Source organism: Amblyomma maculatum, chromosome 1 (assembly GCF_055883805.1).
Source record: "Amblyomma maculatum isolate TAMU_Amacu chromosome 1, ASM5588380v1, whole genome shotgun sequence".
NCBI lineage: Eukaryota > Metazoa > Arthropoda > Arachnida > Ixodida > Ixodidae > Amblyomma > Amblyomma maculatum.
Window position 1 is genome coordinate 502160031 of NC_139344.1, and position 8089 is coordinate 502168119.

Genomic DNA, 8089 nt, shown 5'->3' on the forward strand with positions numbered 1-8089 from the left:
ATATAATATTCTCAAAGATCCAAACTGTAATAGTCTTCACAGCATCACCTTTTATTTCAATCAGCCAGGGTGCCGACAACCGAGTTTTGACCTTTACTGATCTGGACTTGTACTTCCGTCTTGCAGACTTTAAGAGCGATGGTGAAGGTAAGGAAAGTCTTCAGCTCCAAAGTAGTATGCAAACTAAATTATCAAAGCAATCAAATTACATAATGGAAAAACCTAGCCACAAGACATGGTAAAAACAGAAGATCATGACTGCTATTTCTTTTTGTTGACAATGCAAATTCGGTTCTCATAAACTAAGAACCTAGTAGGGTGACAGAAAGTTTGTACTTTATAAAAGCAGTACTCATAGTCATATCATAGGACATACCCTCTTCCACTTTGTGCTAACCACATGAACTTTATAATATTGTTACGTGGCAAGGTTAGTGCACGAAGGTTAGTCCAGGATGAAGCAGTACACAAAGCACAGAATCACAGCAGCGTTAGCCTTCTTCTAGCACTGAACGTTGCTGCCACTTTGTCGTCTTCTGTGTCACTCCTCCTGATCGTTGTCTTCTTTTACGTCCAGCGATGCAGGGCATATATGTCACATTACCCCCACACAAAAAGCACAGTCCCGGTGCGCACTAGGACGAACTACTGGATGGGTAGTAGGGCTTCATTCTGGCGACATGAACAATCTCGGTGCGTGGCATAGAGGACTGTCGCGGCGGATGTACAGGGGCGACTTCGTATGTCACAGGAGTGACTGGCTGTAAAACACGGTAGGGTCCTGCGTAGCATGGCAAAATCTTCTCGCACAGCCCAACTTTACGAGCGGGAGTCCATAGCAAGGCCAGAGATCCCGGAGAGTAGTGGACATCCCGGTGGCGAGAATCATGGCGCCGTTTTTGAGAATTTTGGGAGGAGGCTAGTCGTCGGCGAGCAATAACACGGGCTGCGTCAGCTCGGGAGATGGCGTCACGAACGTAGCAACTGGCGTTAGCGGTGGGAGGCAATACGCTGTCAAAAGGAAGGGGAGGGTCGCGGCCGTACAGAAGATAAAACGGTGAGTAGCCCATTGTGTCGTGACGAGAGGAATTGTACGCGAACGTTACAAACGGCAAATTAATAGAGAGATTTAGCTTACCGGAGACGTATTACGTCTCCCGGAGACGTACAGACGTAGACGTATCGGACGCCTACTGCGCATGCGTGGAAACTGCCGATACGTACAGGCGCTGGAGACGTACTCCGGAGACGTATGCCGCGTGACGTCCAGCTTGCCGTAATCTCGCGAGATCTCACGAGATTTCAGCAGCCATCGAGCCAAGCCGCCAAGCTAAGCCAAGCGCCGATGGGATGGTGCTACGAGTGCTTGTAAGTGCTGCTGTGCGCAACGGGCCACATTGTTCTTCCGTTTTCACATTAGCGTCATCAAATGCTGTAATACCCTTGCCCCGGCCGTGCCAAGAAAACATCATGCGCAAGCGTTTCAGTGCGGCGGACGACCAGCAAGTAGCTCGAGATCGCCACCATCCTGTACATACACTGTACAGCGCAGGGAGAAGGCGCCGTCGAAAGAAGTTGCAACGATTTCTAGGGATCCGCCGACGGCGAACGAGCGCTCGCTCCGCTGCGCAATGAAGGCGTTCGCAAAGGCCTTTGCAAGCCATCCAGCGTCAGAAAAAAAAAATGATTCTGGTAAGCCACTACCCACTACCTTCTCTGTTCAGACGATCGGACTGGACAGCGGACTGTCCGAGCGGAACAATTAGTTATCATATGTGACGAAAACGGCACTTTCGAGTAGCTCGGAATGGCAGTGACTCGGCGCCTGCCGATCGCGTGCGCTCCGAGTAGGAGTGGTGGTGGATGATGCTTTCCCACGATACATACGGCCCGCCCGTCTGAACACCGCCCAGTCGATTGCTGGGGAATAGCAGCGCAAAGTCAAAAGCCACTTATGTTGTGCGAATTAGATACATGATATTTCAGCATTTTTGCTAAGCATGGCTCGAGTTGCATAATATAATACACGTCGTGTAGCTGCTTTTGTTTACATGTGCATGTAAATGTGCACAGCCACCAGGAGCCACAATAAATGAAAATTGTTTGCAAGATGATTTACTTTATCTTCTGGCCCCATTAGCTAATAGCACATGCTGAATGCAGTGCCGAAGCCAAATATTGCAAGAAGTCATTTATTATTATTTTTTTTTTGCTCCAAGCTTATGAACTTGTGTCCCTGTGTCAGCACGTGAAATGAAGTGCGCCAATATTTTATGCTGTTGGACAAAACATTCAGGCACTGGAAGTCCTATTAGCATTTACAAGTCGCAGAGGCTGAACTGGTTTGCTCATTGTGTTATAAAAACACCTGAAAATTAAAAAAGGATCCTTGTTAAGGACCATTGCATTGAATGAAGGCAACAGTGTCTGCGTCGTGGCACTGTTCTAGTGTCCTGGCACAACTTTCAGCTGCACAATTAAATCCTGTATTATGTTGGCAATTACCAATTAGATTACCAATCATCTGTGTCTCATATGGTTATTCCCTTTCAGATGAAATGAGCCTGCAAGTGCCTGAATGACATGGTGCCCAGAGAGACTCATGATGATGAAAGCAATCATGACAACTCCCGGAATAGTAAGCGACAACACTTCTTATATTACTTTCTTCAATGTTCTTGTTGAACATGTTACAGCTATTTACAAAGCACTGCAATGTTCAGTCTTGATTCTCTTACTGCAGTGTACAAGGTGTAGCCAGAGTGCTAAAGTAAGCTCGTGCATGTTGTTATGCACCGGAAAACAGCCCAAGATCTCATGGCTGCAGAAATAATTATTTCTTTCATTTGTTTGCTTGCTTCCATGGCACAGCCACAAGTCTGCACAGTGTGGAGCCGCTGCCGTCAACACCAAGCCTACAGTCAGTGCCCCTGAGGGGTGAGGACATATTTACGTTATTTTGAGCAGCACCAATTTGTAAAAAGTTTTATTTATCTCAATGCCTTAACAACTTACTATAGTTTAAAACTCAAGACTGCTTAGTACAACTGCACTAGAACCTAGTTGTTAGCTTTTGCATTCATGCCAAAACTATGCACGGACCAGCAGCAGCAACAGTGCATTATACCAAATGCAATGGTCTATGAAAGCAGCGATAAATTAAATAAATGAGTAGGAGAACAAATTATTCACAAATTTTCATGTTCATGGTGCACACTCACGAGACCATCGCAATGCTTTGTGTATTGTTATGCTTGTCTCAGACTGTTTTGAACCTACACTCCATTTGGTGGCATGACTGAGTCTTTGGTTTGAGAGAAGAATGACGTTTCGAAGATGAGAGAACAAAAGCAATGAAATTTGATTGCACTTCTGCAGACTTATGTACATACTTCAAAGGTCTTAACAGCAAAAGGTCAAAAGCAAGTTCATAGCAATGATAGACTATTGAGCCTCTTGCCCAGGGCTATTGTTTTTTTTTTTGCTCCACAAGAAACCTTTAAACAATCAATCCAGCCCTCTTACAGAACTTTGGCCAATAAAACACGGCACATCTCTCCGGGTCAATCAGCCAGTCAATCAAAAGGTATTGGTAAGCAATGTTCCTGCAGTCATACCTTGTGAACAGGCGAGGAGACATAGAAACTTCCCTTTTCACTTCGATAGCGTTGCAATAGTCGAGCAAGGAGTCTGTCTGCCAGAAAAACACAGGGCATGTCTGATGCCACATACAGCGGATCAAAACAGCATCTGTAGAACTCAACTCCTAATGGATCAGTGTAATGGTTTTATGGCCATGTCCCTTCTCCCAAACAGCCACCATATCTTCCTGTGTGGTGTGCCATCAGGCACCCCTCTCCAGAATGTATTCATCATCGGGCAAAGCGTGGGAAGTTACCACATGCGTTTTCTTTTTGCGGCTTCACACTTTTGTGTGATGTTTGCCTGGACGCGTGATGCATTTCCAGCTCTTAGGTCATTGCAGCATGCTGCTGTGTATGTGCATAATCAACGCAAAAGCTCAGAAGTAATATTTATAGAGACATTTCTACCGCAATTACCCATTTGGTGAATTTTATTTATCCTCAAGAAAAGGATGGCAAGATTATATTATTGTTTACTCCACCCGCCACTGTGGTCCTAATGCATTGGTTGATGTGAAAAAATGGTTCAATTTGTTTTCAATGTGCATCAGAAGGAGCGTTCACTGACATAAAATAACATCAAATACCATGGAAAATATTTTGCATATGCCAGCAACAGGCAAGTCCCAGTGTAGATTGCTGTTGAACGTGACACTTAGTATTCTCTGCGAGCCTACAATTTTAATGTTCCGGCTCTCATTGCTGACAGCACGATATAAAAAAATTTTGTTTTCTGGGAAAATAATTAGCGTTGTCTTTGAACAATTTATATTAAGTTTGTTTGATTGAAACCACAACAATAATGTTAACAGGAAAACTTTGCTTTGCTTTGTCAACGTGTCTGCATCTGTGCTCGTCATAATAGAACAGTCATCTGCATGTGGTGGTGGCAAAACTAATAAATATCCAACAGGTGCAAGGTAGGTGGCAACTTATCCGCAAAGATGACGGCCTGGAGTCCTTGGACATGGGCGACGTCAGCTAGTCGGATTAGACCCAGCAGAGTTTCAGGGCGTGAGCTCGACAGTAGTTTCCCAAAATTATTTTTTTTCTCTCGATTTATATTTTAGATTTCTGGACATGCCCATATCATATGTACCAGATCCACCCTATATATGTACGACAAATTTAATGGATATGTCGATGTGGGCAATGTCTTTGATGAACACTTTCAACAACAGTGGCCAAAGCAGGCTTCCTTGTGAAACACTGTTAGTGACTGTTAGATCGTTCAAATGGTGATTACTCAGGCATGCTATTTGTGTTTATTCTCCTCTCCTTCGGGGCAAGTGCCAAGGATATACCCTACAACCCGTGTGCAATTTTGTTCACAACTATATAATCACACCAGGTAGATTGCTACAATGAGAATTCACTGCCTTTTCTTTTCCTTTATTTTTTTTCTCATGAAATTCTAGTTTAAGATTTGTAATTATCAAAATACCCAACTGCTTGTCCATGAACCTTTTGTACTTGCTATATACCATGGCCTATTCCCCGCCGTGGGTATGTGCCATTACCACTAAAGACAGTCATCCATGGGTCTGATACATAGGTCAGGGGTGGAAGCAGGCTCAAACATTTTGGAGCAGCTTTGGGAGCAGCGAGACAAGAGTTTTGGAGCAGCTTTGGAGCAGTGAGACAAGAGTTTTGGAGCATTTGAATTATGTTTTGAAGCAGGTTCCTAAGGTCAAATGCCTCTGATAATTGTAGCAATTGTTTTTCTCTTTCTGACAGAAAAAGATGAGCTCTTCCTTTTTATGCAAGTTCAATGCCTCTCCAACTTCGCACTCATTTCTGACAAGGCAACGGCCAACAACTTGGAGCAGACTAGCAGCAAACAAAATGCTTGCTGGTGTGCTTTATAACTGAACACCTAGTGTGACCTTGTGACCTAACGCATTTGCCTATTCTGACTTGACAGATTCAAATGTCACATTTACCACTTCAATGCACTCAAGCAATGCCACTAATTTGGAGCTCAGATTAATGGCCATGACATTTCTGCTATCTTGTGCATATCCCTTTTTGATCCTATGCCTGTGCTGATAAATTCCTGAGCAGTGGTCAGTAGTGCCTTCAGGAAACTTAGATGGCACTGAAGGGTAGCCTTTTCATCCTTCAGCATTTTTACTTCACTACCTCCTTCCAATAGTTCTATCATTCTTTGCTTGAGCAATGCTGGGGCTCATTTTTTAAATCTTGGCAATAGGCCCTGTATGGCTTTCCAACACTCTTGAGACGCTTCCTAGTGAGTGACATCTTTGGAGTACCAATCCATAATGATTCAAGTATGATTTTGTCTGCTGTAGGCCCGGCAAGCTTGTTACTGAAAAAGAGGCTCGATAAGTGCCTGCTTGTTCTTAGACCACAACCATTAGAATAACTCATGTGGCTTTTCCAGTCTGACAAGCTTCCTTCCGAACGACTCACGGTTGTTTGCGCCTATCTGCTTCGCTTGCTTCGCTTCCTGCTCTTGCTTCTCTCTCCACCGGCGATTCAAAAGGCTGAGAGGAGGTGCTGCGTCAGATGCACAGTGCATTTGTTTTGCAATTATCTCCAATCGCCAGTGACTCATATTAAATTTACTTGCAAACAAATATTTATTATGCCACATGCTTCCTTCCCTTACAAAAATTTCGTTTGTATTAAGCCCAGTGCTAGATGCGTTATATCTTTGCTACTGGTGCAAAGACATTGTTTGCGTGTTGCACTAAATATGATGGTAGAACATTAAAACAGCCAGTTTGGAGCAGTTTTGAAGCAATATTGCATTTTGGAGCAGGATAGAGCAGGAAAAGCAGTTTGGAGTAGAATGGAGCAAATGGAGCGGCAATCCCACCCCCGATAGGCGCATTCACAAGAGGAGACTGCTGCACTTCTGTGCCATGATATAGGGGTATGCCATATGCCCAGACATTTCATGAATAATCGTGTGCGTAGTTATTCACTGCAATGCCAGCTGGAGAGCAATATCAAACAACCTCCAGCTTTCTCATAACAGCTTTAATTTTACAGTAATTTCTGTGACCACTGCACCTTTTCATTCCAGGAAGGTAGAAGAATACAACACGGATGTTTTATGCAGCACATGGTGACGAACACTGCCCCGTGTGAAGATGGACATGTGAAGATCAGCTGGTGAAATCTTGGCAATCAGTTGACAAAATGCTGATTGCAATGATGAAAGAATGAAAGTTATTTATGTTGGCACTATATCACATTGCAGATAGCACCAGTTTATTTTCTCCAAAACTCTCTCGACCATGTTCACTTTGCCAAATAAATCCGAAATACATTTTTGCAACACAAATGCTGTCGGTGTGTTTCTGTTCTTACATTTTATGGTGCATAAGTAGCTAAGGCTACGGTTTTGCAAATACAGGTCCAAAATTATCTGCAAAAGGCATTACACTAATTTTAAATTGCATATTTTAAGAAATATTTGCATTGTTAGAATTGTAAACATATGCAATGACTCGAAAAAAAAAATATGTGCACAACCTCTCTCAATTGAGGCTCAGCTACAACGTTGAAAACACTGTTAGTGTGATCACCACTTCACCAAAAGGAATTCAAAATGTCCCTTTACATAGTGGTAATTACTAAAAGCATATCATAGATTAGTGTTTCTCAAATAAGGGCTCACGAAGTGATTTTCAGGATCCATGAAACCCACAGCTGCAAAAAAAAACAAAAGAAAGATATGCGTGATAGCTTCGGCCTGACTAGACACAGTTTTGCAGGGTTAAAATCTAGCAGATTCAAAGGCGACTTTAGTTTATGAAAAAAAAGAGTGCGGAAACAGAGGGAGAGGGCATCTGCGGCATTCATTGATGCCAACGTTGGTAAAACTCGAGCTCTGGCTGCACTACTGGGTGGGACTACAATGCAAAGCGTCTCGGGCATGATGACAACATGACAGCTCAATGAGAGTACAATTAATTCAGTAGTGTACAGAAAACTCTGAATAATGACTCTAGCAGTACATGCGATCAATGAATATATGAGCTGTGAATTAGCGGCATGAAGTGAAAAGCCATAAAATGGCATCATCACTTTTTGCATCTGGTAGCACAGGTTCTCACTGAAGCCGTCAGACGGCCTGACGAAGACAAGCTGTGGTGGTTCGCCGCCTCGTTCGCCAAAGCAGATGGCACTTCACACATATAGACACTTTTATAACTCAGATGCCACCTTTCCTTAATCTAGACAATACGCAAACGCACACACAGCCGTTCGGGTGAAACACTAGAGACGGCCCACGTGGCACAACTCAAGTACAGCGTTCAGACTGGTGGTCTAGTGCATATTTGCGGTCACAAGCATCTCGTGCCACTAACAGTTCGAAGTCAGCGCTGGGAACAAGTGAAGCCGTTGGTCCGGAGCACAGCTGTCAGGTGTCTACCGGTAGACGGTCACGCAGTCAAAGGAGCATGGCAGAC

General features: G+C 43.8%; 1 long non-coding RNA gene across 1 annotated transcript; it reads left to right on the plus strand.

Annotated features, from left to right (window-relative positions):
• The first annotated feature begins 2556 nt into the window (after positions 1-2556).
• Positions 2557-6782, plus strand: LOC146210335 (uncharacterized). The gene is made up of 3 exons (XR_014703529.1): positions 2557-2638; positions 2872-2937; positions 6697-6782. It is a non-coding gene; the product is annotated as an uncharacterized LOC146210335 (long non-coding RNA).
• Positions 6783-8089: the final 1307 nt, after the last annotated feature.